At 39.8% G+C, this 19827-nt stretch overlaps 1 pseudogene; it reads left to right on the forward strand.

The window, feature by feature from the left end:
- The first annotated feature begins 18108 nt into the window (after positions 1–18108).
- LOC122063150 lies at positions 18109–19754 on the forward strand (annotated as a pseudogene).
- The last annotated feature ends 73 nt before the right edge of the window (positions 19755–19827 follow it).

Consider the following 19827-nt stretch of genomic DNA (forward strand, 5'->3'; position numbering starts at 1 on the left):
GGAATGGAATGTTCAAGTTTTGAGAAGCAATATCTTGGAGCTGATCGTGAAATCCTTACTTTGTAAAGAAACCAGAGAAGTGTCAATCAGCTTTGTTGACCACTTGGCTTCTATTGCTACAAGGGTAACTGAAAGGATCCTCAAACTTGGATTTCTCCTAGGATCTCTTAGCCCTTGTGAAGAGTGGCACTGACTATAAAGTTTATTACAGGATGTAATTGGCTTTGCTGATTTTCTCCCCGATTTGATTTGGGTCTCTTCCCCTCTTTAGCATTTTCTAAAGTGGGGTCGAGGCTGCCTTTTTATGTACTATCTTTTAATCTGTTCTTTCAGTATATATATATATATATATATATATATATATTGAGAGGCAAATTTAGGGTTCCATGAGGTTACATTTGATTGTACAAGAAATTAAATGGAAGGAGAGTGAAAAATATCAAATTTTAAAAAATAAATGTTTGTAACCATTACCCCATGTGATTGTATAAACTATTTAACTTTCTTATTATATTTAGTAATAATACATTGTACATGTAATTTTTATTTTACATTTTAAAATAAAAGGATTTGGTCGCAAAGTAAAGTGAAATTTAATAACCAAATACGGAATTATTTTGAATTAGTGATATGGTCACATAGCGTAATGATTGCAAATGTTTCCCTTTTAATTTTGAAAATGTCTCTTCTCTTGTCTTTAATTCCTCTTGCAACTAAACGAAGCCTGCGTGTGGTAGCTTGTAAACAACTTCATTTCCTGGCTCAAATTCTTGGTGAGGTCGGAAAGAGACAACGGACTGGCTTGCTTATTTCCCAAGAGACAAGGAAATGTGTGATTGACGAACTAGGTTATTGTGACTCACAAGGTTCATAATCATAGTTCTGGGATTAGGGCAGGTATCAATTGATATCAATCCGGATTGCCATAGATTGGATTGGATTGAATGGATCTACCATGTTTTGCATTTGGGAGAAGGTTCCCTAAAAGGCAGCGTGACCCCTATATTAGCATGTGGGCCAATGGGAGATCTAGTAGAAGCATCAACAGGGGTGTGATTTTCACCTTTTATGAAGGATAAAGTTATCATTTTATCCCACCCCACACTCAAACTGTGTCTAGGCAGGGACCATACTTCCCTTTAGGCTTTTTTTTCTCCCTTTTTCTCATTGGTTTTTATCACTTCCCACCCATATTTCCCGTATCTCTATTTAAGAGATCTTTCATTTATATGAGAGGATTCGACACACTAGGCAGTTCCTTTAAGTTAGTAGCATGCACGAACATACTGCTAAGTCAACATGATATTGCCTAATGTGCTTCAAGGCACCCCTCTTCCTCCCTGTCTGGATCTCTTCATTGCAGGTAATCACCCCATCTCATCTCACACCATCTATGGGGAGAGGAACCTGATGCTTCCCCAGTCCCTTTCCCTTCTCTCTCTAGTAGTTGTAGTTTAAAGTCTCACGTGGTGTTGTCAGGTAGGCTAAAAAAAATACTGATCTTATTCACATCTAAGGGAAACATTAAGTCTCATAGGCCCGAAGTAAAAACATAGTCACACACCCCCATGGGCAGTATGAAATAGGGTGAGGTGGTTACTTGCAGAGGAGAGAAACCAAAATTATTCTCTCGCCCTTCCTCTCTAATATTTCTTCTATGAAATCCCATGTGGTGTTGTTGTAAGGTAGGTAAATCCAAAAAAAAAAAAAAAAAAATTCTGACCCTATTCACATATAAGGCAAACTCTAAGACTGATAGGCCTAAAAACAAACATATTCAGGGGGTTTGGTCAAAATTAAGGAAGGTCGTGAGATACTGATTTCAATTATTCTTTTCTCCAACAAACTAATTAACGAACATTTATTTTCACAAATAATAATAATTAAGGAACACTTATCTTCTTATATTAGCTTGAATTGGCCCTTCGTCATTGTATAGTGAGAAAGCTCACCCCTACTTGCGAAACGAGAAAGCCCCCTTTTACATCACATGAATTGAATCCTAAGAAAAAGCAACAGCTATTAGAAGACTAGAATGGTACCTGCCGTCTGATACACATCAGACGGGAGAAATTAATAAGCTAGCTAAAAGAGGAAAGAGGCACAATATATTTTAGCCATGTGTTTTTAATATGTCAATGGTTATTCCCTCCAAAATATGAGAGAGAGAGAGAGAGAGAGAGAGAGAGAGAGAGAGAGAAGAGGTCAAAATTAAGTTGCTTTTGACGGTTTCGAAGAAGCTATCACAAAGATACTGCCTAAAAAAGGATCAATTCACTAAGCGATGGGCTAAATGGGCAAAAGAATGACTTTCCAATGCTGAAGTTGCTTAGAACCTGACTCTCTTCTTTTCAACGATCTCAAATTCCCCATTCAAAAAAAAAAAAAAGAAAAACAATTCAACTACTGCTATATATTATAGACATGCCAAATCAATTTGAAAGGTATAGTGTAGGATACACTTATTTAAAATCACACTCATTTTTTATTAATTTTTGGGATAGAGGACCCGTACCAACTCAGATGGGATCCACCAGGGCTGGCAAGGGACTCTTTAAAGGGTCACACTTATTTAATACCGTTACTACTAATAGATAGAGTGAGATCCAGCTCTTCTCCTTAGTGTTCATTGTCCAAGCCGACTCATAACTATTTGAGTGAGCGTCATGTTGTGAAATGATGATCCAATGTTTTGATAGAGGTGTGGAGAACGAGACATTGTCATAGGCCCAAAGAACAAAATGTCAAGAATCATTGGATCATCGTCTCATCATGTAACACCTACGTAAATAGCTATGGAAACGATTAATAAAAAAAATTAAATTCAATAAAATGAGGTATAAAAAAGTCAAACACGTGACCAATCTTAGACTTACACTAGAGCCTAGAGGCCCTTGACTCAACCAGGTAGCAACCTACCACTGCATACAATGATGTAGTTCTCAAAACTATATACTTCTTACTTTGACTCTAATCAATTAAAATGCTTGACATTTAGAGACGCACACATAAAAAAATAATAATAAATAAATTGCTTGACGCACGAGGAATTAATAAATTGTGGTGGTATTTGCCGGATGACCCAGGTGAACATGCCACCTCAACAATCTCCTGCCACATGGCATAATGCCACATCATCACTTTCATGAAAGGACCAAAATGCCCTTTTTGGTCATTCGACTCATTTCACATGAACCAGTATAGGATCACTTGACCGTTGAGGTGCCTTGAGCCCTATTCACATCACCACTGCCTGTGGGGCCCTGTACACCTCATCAAATACAGTGTGACCAACTCACAAATTTCTGCCTAACGCAGAGTTTAGTGTGATCTTGGATCTAACTCCTAGCCAAGTCATAATGTATAGAAAGAGGGTGGTGGTGTTAATATCAGGTTTCCGTTGGTATGCGTGCTTTTCCATCAATATTTCTACATTTCAAAGGTAATACTAATCAGGGGTGCAAGTTTGACCTTAACGGTCCAAGCCCACCCTTGGTTCGCCCTGATCTCAAATAAGTATTGATTCAAAAATTTTGGCCTTGAAGGCTGGCCTAACCCTAAAATTTCAAAAGAATTGGCAGTGCATAACGTTCTGGCCGACCCCCTCCTTGCTGTTGATTGAGGAGTGACATTGTTGTCAGGAGATTTATCGTTGAGTTGTCTGCCCGGAATAGGCTTAGGCGACTGAGCTGAACTAGTCCGTGGCACTGGAAGTGCCTAGCCAAACTAACGTATGAAGTTCCGCACTAGTGCATTTGTCGCTAACACCTATAGCTACAGGATCTGCATCTACTCTTCCATATTTAGGTGAGTTATCCGGGATAATGGGACATGGCAAGATAGCTGAGGGTTCTGCTCGCGCTGATCCCCCCTCCCTGGGCAACTTGCGCATCAGGCCTGGTTTGCTGGCGTCCTTGTGGAGGGGTCTCTACTGGGACATTCTTCTGCTCTGACATTGGTGGTGAATGGGGACGTTCAAGTGGCAACTCGCTGGTGGATCTTACTCGTTTTGTCGTAGAAGAAACGATATTCTCACTCCTTAGTTGCATTGGTCCAATATGACTTTTTGTAACTATTTTCCACATACAACGCCAATCTGATGCGGTAAAAATTGATCGGGTGATCTTCCATGCAGTTCTTGGTGCTCCAACCGACCTGCACAGAAGAGATGATAGGGGAGAGTCGGGTTGACCCGACAGTGGACTCTCTGATGCCTAAGTCAAATCTTTCCACAGCAGATGCTCAAGAGAGCTTTTCCAGTAAAAGAAGTGATTGATCGATCTCCATGATGGAGGCTTACCTTAGTATTTATAGGCTGTTAATGGAGAGAGAATGAAGGGCATTTGTGGAGAGTCCTATTTAGGCGTAGAGTCCTTGAGGGGAGTGGCACTGTGATCCTGGGAATATTCTGGATTCCAAGACATATTCTGAGAATATTCTCCATTGATCTCGGAGGTGCAAGTTGTGAGAGAGGTGGACGTCTTTGATGACGTATAGTGGATAGAGCCCCGCCCCCGTGATCAGGGATCACGTCCCTTGAATGTAGGAGTGGATGTGTGCACTTTTCTGGGTGCAATACTTGACTGTGCCGATCCAAGATGATAGGTTGGTCGAGTCGAAGTGACTGGCAGCATGGCCTAATGGAGAGCCAAGGTGACAGCTCGGCCTGATGGAGGGCCAAGATGGCAGCACGACCTGATGGAAGGCCAAGATGGCAGCACGGCTTGATGGAGGGCTGAGGCAGTAGCACGTCCTGATGAGATGCTGAGGTGGCAGCACAGCCTGATGGAGGATCGAGATGGTAGCACGGCCTGATGAAGGCCAAGGTGGCAGCACGGCCTGATGGAGGGCCGAGGTGCCAACACAGCTTGATGAGATGCCGAGGAGGCAGCACGACCTAATGGAGGGTCGAGGTGGCAGCACGACCTAATTGAGGGCCGAGGTGGTAGCATGACCTGATGGAGGGCCGAGGAGGTAGCACGGCCTGATGGAGGGCAGAGGAGGTAGCTCTGCCTGATGAGATGCCGAGGTGGCAACATGGCCTGAGGAGAGGCCGAGGTGGCAGCACGGCCTGATGGAGGGCCGAGGCAGTAGCTTGTCTTGCTGAGATGCCGAGGTGGCAGCACGGCTTGATGGAGGGCAGAGGTGGTAGCACGGTCTGATGGAGGGCCGAGGAAGTAGCTCAGCCTGATGAGATGCCGAGGTGGCAGCTTGGCCTGATGGAGGGCCAAGGTGGCAGGACGGCCTGATTGAGGGCCGAGGTGGCAGCACGGCCTGATTGAGGGCCGAGGTAGTAGCACGGCCTGATTGAGGGCCGAGGTGGCAGCACTGCTTGATTGAGGGCCAAGGCAGTAGCACGTCTTGATGAGATGCCGAGGTGACAGCACAGCCTATCGGGAAGCCAAGGTGGTAGCACAGCCTGATGGAGGGTCGAGGTGGTAGCACAGCCTGATTGAGGGCCGAGCTGCAGCATTGGTCAGGACGATCCCTGCCCATGCCGTGGTTGGGAAGAAATACCCTCATCGGACACTAATTCTCTTTATTTATAATAACGGAGAGAAAGTTCTTGAATATTACAAGGACCATTAAACCCCTTGAGGACCTAAGGACTCGTTCGGAATCTGACACTTTCCTAAATCTATTATTACAATAAAACGGGTATCAGCTGATACTGATTCAATGCAATCCAATCTCGAGATTACGAACCATGGTGGCTCCATACTATTCCCCCATTCTTCGCCATTACTAGTCAAGTATGAAGCCTTTCTTCTTCTTTCTTTTTGTGTAATTTAGTCATATTTGATTCTCAATTACCCGAGTGTCCCCTCCCCTCCCACCACTATTTACTATACCTCTATTTAGGAGATCTATTATTTATAAGTGAGGGTTGGGCACATTACCCACATGCTGTAAGCTAACAGCATGTACCAATGGAAGGGTGGGATGGGGAAGGACATGGGAGTCATTTTGAAATGGGAGGGAGGGAGGGAGGGAGTGAAACAATCTAGGCACCTTGGCTAGTATATCTTTTCATAAGTCAACATGATATTGCCTATGTGTTTTAAGGTACCCGCCTCTTCCCCCTTGTAACCATTCCTCCCCTGATGGTAACTACCCCACTTCATCTCATATCGTCCATTGGGAGAGGAACATGATTCTTCTCCATCTATTACGTGCATGCACAAGGGGGTATGTATAGGGGTTGATGTATGTAGGGTGATTGCTTGGTTTGAATATTGAAATATTCATGTGAGTGGGAAGTAGCAATGTTAGTAGTGGGAACGGCTAAGTGGTAGTGTTAGTACTAATATAGCGGGGACAATAATTATAACTATTATGTTGAAGTGGGTAAATAGTTACTTAGCTAGTGGGGAGGGTAGTTGTCTATTATATATGTTATTTGAATTTCAGCTTTTGATTTCCAACAAACTCTTTAAGAGTGATGGCATGGTCTCCTCTATTCAACCAAATTTGTCAACCTAAATTTTCTATTGCTTTGCTCTATTTAATTCATTCAAAACCTGGGAGTGTATGGAAAAAAATCGTCTGCAATTTCGATCTCGTACAATTCCGTGAAATACCACCTTCAGGGGGTGACATGTGTATTGATACCAATGCAATGGTCTAGATTTAATTTAAATGCTTCTTCACTGATTTAAGGTTTTATTTGTTGTACCAGATCTGGACCATTGTATTGGTATCAATACACGTGTCACCCCCTGAAGGTGGTATTTCACGGAATTGTATGAGATCGGAATTGCAAACGATTTCAACCCGGGAACGTACTAGTTTGGTATTAGAGCCATAGAATGAATGATCAAGTGGAGAGACTAGAAGGAGAGGTCAGCATGCTAGCTGAAGAATAACGAAACATCTTGTCCAAATTGGATAGCCAACAAAAAGCTTTATCCAAGCTGGCTGTGATGTTTGAGAAGTTCAGAACTCCTACAATCTCCAACACAAACCATGAAAATGGTGAGCAATCAAGAGGCTTTACACGTCAATGAATTGGTTTCTCAATCGTAACCAGACGGTAAGAACTAACAATTCTCAACAATCTTATACTCCAAAATTCGTCAAGCTCGATTTTATGATTCCTTTATAACTTGTAACCTAAGTAATAATGTAGGGAAGGAGGGTGGTGGTGTTCATTTCAGGGTTCCCTTAGTGGATGATGGTTATGGATGCTTCCATCATCAATCAATCAAGCAAACTAGCTAATTTTACTTTCATTTTCTTAACTATATGTTATCTTATTATTGTGTTCCCCCTCCAAAACGATAGAGAGTCTGAATATGATATGTTGCATACAGTTACTTGGTAATCAAGAGTGCCCCAAAGGAAAACCAGCTAGCAATTAAGAGACCAAAACGAGAATATTACATGTGATATACATGCAAAATCGCTCAATACGTTGAATCTGACCATGTTGAAAATTCAAATTATTTTATTCCCAAAATTTTAGGTAATTAGGTTTTTTTTTTTTTGGTAACATGTTACTAAAAAATTACATATAAAGTGTACAATTGACCTTAAACATAAATACTTGCAGAGAAGCGTACCCACGGGAAGGCCACGTTAGCGACTAATACCAGTCAAAAGGGAGGTTGGAAATAGTGAACGTGACTCTTTTATCTTATCTCAATGACCAAAGAAAGAATTCGTTACAATATTGACTTAGCTTAAGCCTCAAGAAATAGGAGAAACAATTTGGCTGCTAACTGGGTGATAATAGTTTCCAATAAGCTACCATTGTTGGTTACTACTACTTGAAAAGTAAAAATGGATTGAGGGCCTGTTTGATAATATTTCTGTCGTTTCTGTTTTGAGAAACGGAAAAAAACATAAATTTTCGTTTTTAGAAACAGAAAATGAATTGAATGTGTTTGATAAGTCGTGTTTCTAGAAGTCGATAGTAACCAGCGAAAAAATGGCCACAAGTCGTTTCCAAAAACGGTTACTTGTTTCGCCTGGGTCGTTTCTTGAACTATAAATAGGTAGAAATTTTTATTTCTATTTCTGAAAATAAGTGAAATGAAACAGTTTTATCAAACACTTTTTATTCATTTTCTGTTGACATAGAAACTTGTTTCTTGAAACGTTGCCAAACAGGCCCTAAGTCAAAAATAGACCAAGGTCAAAAGGAAAACTTTATCATACTGATCCTTCTGCCAATTCCTAGCTTGAGCACCGAGATTTCTCAGCTATATAAGAGCTCAACAAGCAAGAGAAACTACCAAAAGACATCTGAAAAGTTAATTAGCTTCTGCCAGTGACACTGAAATTCATTTTGATAGTGTGGTATTACACCAAAATTTCTGCTCAGCTTTCTATCTACTAGAAAGGAGAAACAACTCTAATCACAGAGTGGTTCGACGTATAAGAGAAGAAGATGAGTGGAGATAAAAGAGCGGCGGATTGGTACTCGCCACTATTGAGAAAGGTGTTTTGGTGCTCCTGTTTGTCTGGAAGATCAAGTGACAAAGTGAAGACTCCAAAATCTGTATCGGTGACAGGGCCAGAAGCAACCATGGTTGCTGCAGCTAAGCATTTCTCTTCCACCCATAAAGTGCATATAGGCTGCTAGCTAGTTATTCAGTCTCAAGACTCTCAACTCTCAAGTGTGGCGGGCTGGAGTCTCATGTGTTTTTTTCCTTCTTAAAATTGTATATTTATAATAGCTTATAACAAAGCTACTTAATTGATTACTTATCTAAGATTGTTCATTAAGCCAATTCTCATTCATTGTTGTAAAATGTTTGCATATGATATATATTGAGTGCTAATCTTGAAGCTGTACGGTACATATAAAATTATTCTCCTTTAAATTTCTCCAAGTTTTAAGATAAACTTGTGGTATTTATTTTAAGAGGAACTGTTTCTGTGAGGAAGTGTGATTCCTACCTGGACATAAAGACAATGTCATTTTCTATTTCATGAAGGCAGAGAGATCACTTAGCCCCATGTGCCTCAATGCAAGAGCCACACTTTTAGTTGAAGAAATTTCAAATGGGTAGGGAAGAGTGGTTTATTTTAAAAAGATGGGCGGTTAGCTCAGAGTTCACATGTTATAAAATATGAGAAACAAAATTGAGAGGCAAATTGAAGATTGAACGAATGTGATAACCTGTGAGCTGCTGGAGTCTCATGTGCTTTTTATTGGGAGTAGATTGGGTATGTCGTGGGCTTTTTAGGAGTTAGTGACTGAAGCAATGGGACTCACGATCCGATTGGGTTGATCCAAATTGGTATCACAATTTTTATTACACTTTCTGGACTACTAGGTTTGGATCTCCTATCAGATTGGATGATCCATTGTCGTTGTATCAGGCAATCTACATTGTGATTGAATGATTGATCTGATCCTCAATATCGAATTTTAAACTCCAAAGTAGAAAAATATTTTCTCAAATCAAATTGATATTGCCTGATGTGGTTTAAGGCACCACCTTCCCCCTGTCCTTCTCTCAGAAAATAATCCTATGTTTTTCTCATCCCTGTTTTTCCTTGTTTTGCTACCTGCAGAACATGACACGTGGACAACTTTAAGATCAACGCACCGGATGTAATAATCCTCATCCAACCTTGACCGTTGGATCCTCAGTTGTCTACGTGTCGTGTTCTGCAGGTAGCAAAACAAGGAAAAACAGGGATGGGAAAAACAGAGGATTTTGATCCCCTTCTCTCTCCCTCTCTCTCTCTCTCTTTTTTTCTTTAGTTATTATTATTATATATATATATATATATTATATATTTTTTTTTTTTTTTTTTTTTTGATATATAGAAACTTAACAAATACAACGAGAAAAGGAAACGCGAGAAAAAGACCCATTACAACTATCATAAAATAAGACTGAAGAAAGAAAAGCAGGTGCCGAATTCCAAGAAATAAATTTGACATCTGAATATAAAATTACATATAAATTTAGTAGGTACACAGGAAGACCGTTAGCTTGAGCCCCAAGAAATAAAAGAAAACAATTTGGCTGCTATCTAGGTTTCAACCCTTGGTAGTAGTAGCTAACGAAATAGAATTCCATTGTAGATTACCACCAGAAAAATAGAAAAGGATTAAGTCGGAAATAGTAGACGAAGGTCATAAGGAAAAGTTTGTCATCCTAATCCTCCTGCCAATTCCTAGCTTGAGCACCAAGATTTCTCAGCTATATATATATAACAGCTCAACAAGCAAGAGAACTTACCAAATACATCTGAACAACAGTTATATAGCTTCTGCCAGTGACACTGAAATTCATTTTGATAGTGTAGTTATTACACAAAAACTTCTGCTCTGCTTTTATCTGCTGTGAGTTAGTTGAAGGAAGAAACAACTCTTATCACAGGGTGGTTTAACGTATAAGAAGAAGATGACTGGAGATAAAAGAGCTGCCGGTTGGTCCTCGCCACTAGTAAGAAAGGTGTTTTCGTGCTTCTATTTGTCTGGAAGAGGCGCTCACAAAGCGAAGAATCCGAAATCTGTATCGAGGACAGGGCCAGAAGCAACCATGGTTGCTGCAGCTAAGCATTTCTCTTCTGCCCATAAAGTGCATATGGGCTGCTAGCTAGTTATTCAGTCTCAACCCTCAACTCTCAACTCTCAACTCTCAAGTCTGGTGGGCTGTACCCTCATGTGTTTTTTCCTTCTTAAAATTGTATATTGATAATAGCTTATAACTAAGTTGATTTCTCATATCAATTTCTTGATTAAGCCTTTTTCTCTCTGTTATGGTTATAAAATTGTTCTCAGTTTGATTATTCTACAAAGTTTTATGAAACATGGGCGGTTAGCTCAGAGTTCTCTATGTCATAATATATGAGAAACATAAATTGAGAGGGGCTTGAAGGTTAATTGGATCACCCCAATCCCCAAAGCTTGTTCTTGGTTCAATCCTCCTAGATCGATGGTGTCTCTGCATTGTGATGGTGCCGTGAAAGAAGGGAAAACTTCCTATGGAGGGCTAATTCCTATTCTTACCTTATAGAAGGGAGTATGGAATTTTCATTACTTATAATGAAAGTCTATGCTTTATATATTTTGTTGAGAAAGGTATTTTGGAAGTGTCAATCCGATCTGATTCCATGTTAGCGGTGGACATTTTAGATGAAAAAATTATTGGCCCATGGAATGGAATGTTCAAGTTTTGAGAAGCAATATCTTGGAGCTGATCGTGAAATCCTTACTTTGTAAAGAAACCAGAGAAGTGTCAATCAGCTTTGTTGACCACTTGGCTTCTATTGCTACAAGGGTAACTGAAAGGATCCTCAAACTTGGATTTCTCCTAGGATCTCTTAGCCCTTGTGAAGACTGGCACTGACTATAAAGTTTATTACAGGATGTAATTGGCTTTGCTGATTTTCTCCCCGATTTGATTTGGGGTATCTTCCCCTCTTTAGCATTTTCTAAAGTGGGGTGGAGGCTGCCTTTTTATGTATATCTTTTAATCTGTTCTTTCAGTGTATATATATATATATATATATATATATATTGAGAGGCAAATTTAGGGTTCCATGAGGTTACATTTGATTGTACAAGAAATTAAATGGAAGGAGAGTGAAAAATATCAAATTTTAAAAAAGAAATGTTTGTAACCATTACCCCATGTGATTGTATAAACTATTTAACTTTCTTATTACATTTAATAACAATACATGTAATTTTTATTTTACATTTTAAAATAAAGGGATTTGGTGCAAAGTAAAGTGAAATTTAATAACCAAATACAGAATTATTTTGAATTAGTGATATGGTCACATGGCGTAATGATTGCAAATGTTTCTCTTTTAATTTTGAAAATGTCTTTTCTCTTGTCTTTAATTCCTCTTGCAACTAAATGAAGCTTGCGTGTGGTAGCTTGTAAACAACTTCATTTCTTGGCTCAAATTCTTGGTGAGGTCGGAAAGAGACAACGGACTGGCTTGCTTATTTCCCAAGAGACAAGGAAATGTGTGATTGACAAACTAGGTTATTGTGACTCACAAGGTTCATAATCTTAGTTCTTGGATTAGGGCAGGTCTCAATTGATATCAATCCGGATTGCCATAGATTGGATTGGATTGGATTGAATGGATCTACCATGTTTTGCATTTGGGAAAAGGTTCTTAAAAGGCAACGTGACCCCTATATTAGCACGTGGACCAATGGGAGGTCTAGTAGAAGCATCAACAGGGGTGTGATTTTCGCCTTTTATGAAGGATAAAGTTATCATTTTATCCCACCCCACCCCACACCACACCACACTCAAAGTGTCTAGGCATAGGGACCATACTTCCCTTCAGGTTTTTTTTTCTCCCTTTTTTAATTGGTTTTTATCACTTCCCACCCATATTTCTCGTATCTCTATTTAAGAGATCTTTCATTTATATGAGAGGATTGGATACGCTACACAATTCCTTTAAGTTAGTAGCATGCACCAACATACTACTAAGTCAACATGATATTGCCTAATGTGCTTCAAGGCACCCCTCTTCCTCCCTGTCTGGATCTCTTCCTTGTAGGTAACCACCCCATCTCATCTCACACCATCTATGGGGAGAGTAACCTGATGCTTCCCCAGTCCCTCTCCCTTCTCTCTCTAGTAGTTGTAGTTTAAAGTCCCACATGGTGTTGTCAGGTAGGCTAAAAAAAAAACTGATCTTTTTCACATCTAAGGGAAACATTGAGTCTTATAGGCCTGAAGTAAAAACATAGTCACACACCCCATGGGTGGTGTGAAATAGGGTGAGGTGGTTACTTGCAGAGGAGAGAAACCAAAATTATTCTCTCGCCCTTCCTCTCTAATATTTCTTCTATAAAATCCCATGTGGTGTTGTTGTAAGGTAGGTAAATCCAAAAAAAAAAAAAAAAAAACTCTGACCCTATTCACATATAAAACTCTAAGACTGATAGGCCTAAAAACAAACATATTCAGAGGGTTTGGTCAAAATTAAGGACGGTCGTGACATACTGATCTCAATTATTCTTTTCTCCAACAAACTAATTAACAAACATTTATTTTCACAAATAATAATAATTAAGGAACACTTATCTTCTTATATTAGCTTGAATTGGTCCTTCGTTCATAAAGGTCATTGTATAGTAAGAAAGTTCACCCCTACTTGCGAAACGAGAAAGCCCCCTTTTACATCACATGAATTGAATCACAAGGAACAGCAACAGCAATTATAAGATTAGAATGGTACCTGCCGTCTGATATACATCAGACGGGAGAAATTAATAAGCTAGCTAAAAGAGGAAAGAGGCACAATATATTTTAGCCATGTGTTTTTAATATGTCAATGGTTATTCCCTCCAAAATATGAGAGAGAGAGAGAGAGATCAGGTCAAAATAAAGTTGCTTTTGACGGTTTCCAAGAAGCTATCACAAAGATACTGCCCAAAAAAGGATCAATTCACTAAGCGATGGGCTAAATGGTCGAAAGACTGACTTTCCAATGCTGAAGTTGCTTGGAACCTGACTCTCTTCTTTTCAACGATCTCAAATTCCCCATTCATTTCTACCAAAAAAAAAAATATGAAAAACAATTCAACTACTGCTATATATTATAGACATGCCAAACCAATTTTGAAAACTATAGCGTAGGATGCACTTATTTAAAATCAAACTCATTTTTTATTAATTTTTGGGATAGAGGACCCGTACCAACTCAGATGGGACCCACCAGGACGGGCAAGGGACTCTTTAAAGGGTCACAGTTATTTAATACCATTACTACTCATAGATAGAGTGGGATCGAGCTCCTCTCCTTATTGTTCATTGTCTAAGCCGACTCATTACCATTTGAGCGAGCACCATGTTGTGAAATGATGATCCAATGTTTTGATAGAGGTGTGGAGAACGAGACATTGTCATAGGCTCAGAGAACAAAATGTCAAGAATCATTGGATCATCGTCTCATCATGTGACACTTACGAAAATAGTTATGGACAAGATCTGAACGACTAAAAAAAAAAATTTTTAATTCAATAAAATAAGGTATAAAAAAGTCAAACACGTGACCAATCTTTGACTTACTCTAGAGCCTAGAGGCCCTTGACTCAACCAGGTAGCAACCTACCACTGCATACAATGATGTAGTTCTCAAAACCATATACATTTTACTTTTGACTCTAATCAGTTAAAATGCTTGACATGCTTGACATTTAGAGAAGCACACATAAAAAAATAATAATAAATAAATTGCTTGACGCACGAGGAATTAAGAAATTGTGGTGGTATTTGCCGCATGACCCAGGTGAACATGCCACCTCAACAATCTCCTGCCACATGGCATAGTGCCACATCATCACTTTCATGAAAGGACCAAAATGCCCTTTTTGGTCATTCGACTCATTTCACATGAACCAGTATAGGATCACTTGACTGTTGAGGTGCCTTGAGCCCTATTCACATCACCACTGCCTGTGGGGCCCTGTACACCTCATCAAATACAGTGTGACCAACTCACAAATTTCTGCCTGACGCAGAGTTTAGTGTGATCTTGGATCTAACTCCTAGCCAAGTCATAATGTATAGAAAGAGGGTGGTGGTGTTAATATCAGGTTTCCGTTGGTGTGCGTGCTTTTCCATCAATATTTCTACATTTCAAAGGTAATACTAATCAGGGGTGCAAGTTTGGCCTTAACGGTCCAAGCCCACCCTTGGTTCACCCTGATCTCAAATAAGTATTGATTCAAAAATTTTGGCCTTGAGGGTTGGCCTAACCTTAAAATTTCTGACCCTGAGTTAAGGTCACGACGGGTAAGGTTTGATATTTTTGACCTGCCCTCAATCCAGCCCCGATTTTTTTACCTTGAGTTTAGGCCTTGGTTTTTGCCCCTAATGTTGACTTTGGATATTTTGTTCTCTTAGGATGTCTCTCCTCTTTGTTTAACATGACAAGGGTATTGAGATCTTCAGATTATTTGCTTTAATAGGATGACCTCTTTGTTTATCATGACAAATAATTGAATTTTTTTAGATTATTTGCTTTCTTATGATGATTTCCTCTTTATTTACCATAATAGTTAGAGTTATTTATGTTGTTTAAATGTTTGTTTTAGGAAGTTCTCCTCAGGACAAGTAATTTTTGACTTTGTGTTTTTTATCTCTTCTTTATTATGAATATTTTTTTATTTTTAGTTATTTCATATTTTGCAGGGTCAGTGCCAATCAGTGTCATCCTGGCCTGACCCTGAAAATTCAAGGCCAATCAGGGCGGGTAAGTGTTGGGCCTGCGTAGAAGTTTTGGGGCCCTGAGTCAGGGTCAGGGTGGGTTTGGGCCCAGTTAAGGGGACTCAGGGTTGGGCTAGGGTTTTAAAAAGCTCAGCCCAAACCGGCCCTGTTGCACCCCTAATACTAATTGAGGCCAACATGAAATTGCCTTTTACATGATCGACGATGGATTAATAAACCTCATCGGAATGACTTTATAGGCATAGGTCACTCGATCACTGCCATACAGGAACTTAGACATAAAAGAAGCTCAAAAATTTAAAATCCTCACATGTGATTGAACTTTTTTAACTAGCAATGTAAATATGGAAAGTAATAAAGAACAAGGATTACTTCAATATAGTTTTCCTCGCAACGGAATGGATCTGATTGCATCACAAATTGATCCACATGAATAGCAATGAACAAAAGATGGCGGTGATATCACGAGGCAAAGTTCCACCCTTCAAATCCAAGGATTGTAATAGAGATCCTTGGAGACACAAAGTCTAAATTGGGAGAGACAGAAGAAAATAAGGAGAGAGAGAACTCTCTTGAGATTAGGTCCAAAACTTTCCTTTGTTGTGACCAAACCCTCTAAGAGAGAGCTCTCTTATTTATAGAGATTTGGCCAAATAGGGCTTCTAATCCTAGTGGGTCTATGATTACCCCAAGTGAATCACCCACAAATGAACCAAGTCAAAACCCAATCCAACCCAAAAAGATTAACAAACATATTTTGCACATAAAATCCATAAGGTAAGAATATGATTTGAATGACAAATTCGTGGCAAGAACATACTATTTCAAGAAAACTAGATATGTCGAAAATGAAGCAACATTGAATCTGTCCAAGTTGAAATGTAATATTGTCCTTAATAGACATATCTACTACAGAGTAGTGTAGGCACGGGCAGACCTTGATGTCAAAAGAAAGAATTTGAACCGTCCCATATTAGCTTAGCTTAAGCCCCAAGAAATGGGAGAGAGAGACAACGATCTTGTGTTGGTGAAGAACCAAAAATCATCTTAATTCAAAAATTTGCAACAAGCAAGGTTGTCAATTTGGTTATAAGATAGACCTTTTAATAGCCTGACATCATCACATCTCTCAAAAACTGGACAAGCCAAATTTCTCCCCAATTCTTCATGATTGTTACTATATCTAAAGTTCATATCAATACATGCCAAGAGACGCAAAACAACCTATGTAAAGAAAATGAGGGAAATAATATAACCATTTGATCATCTTAGCTCAATAGGTAAGTGTATATGGCTTGTGTAACACATGATGCGGGTTGAAGTCATACAAACAACTTATGTAACACATGATGTGGGTCTTGGAGAAGGGAAACACTATTAATAAATACAATAATAAATCAATGTTAAAATGAGGGCACGTTGGGCTAGTTCTCAACCCAAGCCCAGCCCAACCTTGGTCAGAGTTGGGTGGGGCTGGGCCGGGTTGACCTTAATAACTGGATTGTTCAGCTCAGGACAGGCCAGGACAAATTCAAAGTTAAGGCCAAACTTACACCCTACGTGTAAGGCGCTTTCACTATTTTTTTTTTTTTTTTTTTAATTTCAATTTTAAAACATAATTTCCATTTCCATTTCCATTTCAATTTTGGTGTAGTTTCATTCTCCTCTCTTTATTCCCCTTGCTGATGATTTAGTTGAGACCGAGAGGCCTCTTATCTATAGTTTGGGAAGGTTTCCCACATCCCTTGACACGTTTACGAGCCCGTTCATTCCAAACAAAAAAAATTCCCTTGTTTACGTCGTTCTCGGGTTGAGTATTCACTCTCTTTTTCTCAAGGAGTATTATCTTTCATTCTCCCTTCTCTTATTGCCTCTTACTACTTTCTAACGATGATTTTCTAATTTATTCTTGAAGAATGAAGGAGATGGGAAAACATGATTTTTTGAAGTCATGACCTCGTATTGAGGGCCCAAAACCCTACTAGAGAGCCCATGTTCAGCTAGGGAATTGAGCTCACATTTTGACTTCATATACATGGTCTCTTTGAGAGGTACATGTTCAAGTCAGGCTATGGGGGTGAAAAAGTGTTAAGCACCCACTCTACCCAATCAAACCAATCTTTCTACCAGATGAGTATATTTTGAATACTCTCCTCCCCCCTCCCCCCACCCCCCACCCCCCACCCCCCACCCCCCAAAGAACTTAGAAGATCCTAAACCATCATGCTTGACTATGGTTGAAATTATGCTAGCATGACTCATGCATAAATATAACAAAAAAGTACTTAAACTAACTTAATCAAGTTAGTTTCACAGAAGTTCAACACTTTCTAGGATTCTCAAGGGATTTTTGACACGGGTATTTGAAATCGGAAACACAGATTTTTTAGAATTTTATAGATTTAGGTTCAGAATCAAGACAAAGGCAAGCGATACTCAATTTAAAATCAACTCACCAATACAAGTGGTAGAATACAAGACATCTTACATCCAACATGTATCTCCTCTCTCGTCATTAGATATACCATTTTGCTGCAAACTATTAGCTTGTTACGTAAGATGTTAATATAAAGAGGCAACTTGTAGATCCTTCTTTTAACCAAAACAAAAAAAACCCTGTAGATCCTTCCCCCATTCTAAATGCATCTATAGATGTCATTGAGACAGTCCCAACATCAACAAGCTGGTTTATTCCCCATATCACAGACCAATCAGAGGAGATGTGGATCAGCAAGTGTATAGGTTCCACATCAACTGATCCATTGCGTGTTGAGGGACCATTGAGGACGACAGAACTCACGTGCGCACCATATGTTCTGACATATTCCACAAAGATTCCCAGAGCACAAAATGGTATGCTTGCTAGGTGAGCTGTCAATTCATATATTGATTTTTATTTCAACATAGCAAATAAAGCAGCCTTCCAACAGATTTTCTTACCCATACTCGTCTTGGTCACCTCCCCTTCCCTCCCCTGCTCTTCTCCACCTCCAATCCTATAATGACAATCCCTGAACAAAGAGTTGGGAAGAAGAAGCAACAGAAAAAGGCTATCACTTCGAACCAAAAACAGGAGAAAGTAAGGTCATCTCATCTTAATAACGAAGCTGGAGAAGAAACAAGAGAACATCTTTCTCTAAGTAGCACAGCAGATTGGGTGATCTCCATCAAAGAGAAGCTTGATCAAGTCCCCCCAAGTGAAGCTACGAACTACTGGCTCAACCACAGCATCTTTAAGGTCCCCAGGTACCTCAGAGAAATTGACCCAAAAGCCTATGATCCTCAAATAGTCTCCATAGGTCCTTACCATCGTTGTAAAACCAGCCTCAAAGGGAAGGAGAAGGACAAGTGGCGCCTCCTTCGACATCTCCTCGAACGTAAGGGGCATTCGGTGGAGCTCTACCTAGAGGCCATGGCTGATCTAGAAGAGAAGACTCGGCGTTGCTACTCCGAATCTCTCGAAAGCATTGATAGCCGAGAATTCATAGAGATGATGTTGCTTGATGCATGCTTCATAATTGAATTGGTATATGTATCAGTCAAGGGGTTCATACACTGTGGTTACTCATGGGGTGACCCCATATTTACTACCCGTGGTTTCCTGCCGTGTATCCAAAGGGACCTATTAATGCTTGAAAACCAGCTTCCCCTCTTTGTATTAGATCGGTTATATGCTCTCACCTGCGATCCAGACGAACATATGTCGGTGAGTCAACACGCACTCCAATTCTTCGACTCTGTCATCCCAGGTTGCCACAAACTAGAACATGAATTGGTGAAAATCAATGAGCCAGGACTACATCTTCTCCATGTTATTCGGCAGTGTCTGCTCCCCACCAAGGCTGCATTTTCATGCATTGGCTGCGAGCCTGAAAGGAAACAGCAGACCCAAGCACTGATGCATAGTGTTTCAGCGCTGAGGGCCTCGGGAGTAAAGTTCAAGAGGAAGGCAACTGAAAAATTCCTAGACATTGAATTCAAGAATGGTGTTTTTCACATCCCTACCTTGGTAATCCATGACTCAACCAAGTCAATCTTCCTCAATCTTACGGCTTACGAGCAATGTAATCCACACTGCAGTAATGATGTCACCTCCTATGTGAGTTTCATGGCTGGACTTGTTAATTGTCCTCAAGATGTGGGGTATCTAGGTCGCCGAGGGATCATTGACCATGGACTTGGGAGCAATGAGGAGGTGGTTAGCCTCTTCAACAATATCTGTAGGCAGATCGCTTTCGACATCAACGACTGTTATCTGGCTGGTGTATCAATCACTGTTGATAAATACTTCAACCAGAAATGGAATACATGGAGAGCTATCTTGAAGCATGACTACTTTAGCAACCCATGGACCATTCATTATCTCTGTCCTAGCTGCTATCCTTCTCATTGGACTTACTCTAACTCAAACACTCTATAATGTACTTGCTTACTATATTCCTCCCTCATAGAACTCCAAATTGGTTACAAAATGGGCTTATACAAGGCTTAGCTGCCAAAGGCAAATGTATGTATGGCATTCTTCTTTGTATAGACTCTAGTCTGATGGTTCACAGTTCCAAATGAAACATATTATTTTTACCAATGTTTCAATAAGGGTTCAGGATTTGAGCAGACTTGCTTCTGACAAGTAACACATTCCTAATGAAAAGAA

The sequence above is a fragment of the Macadamia integrifolia genome, unplaced genomic scaffold, assembly GCF_013358625.1.
Source record: "Macadamia integrifolia cultivar HAES 741 unplaced genomic scaffold, SCU_Mint_v3 scaffold1220, whole genome shotgun sequence".
Lineage (NCBI taxonomy): Eukaryota > Viridiplantae > Streptophyta > Magnoliopsida > Proteales > Proteaceae > Macadamia > Macadamia integrifolia.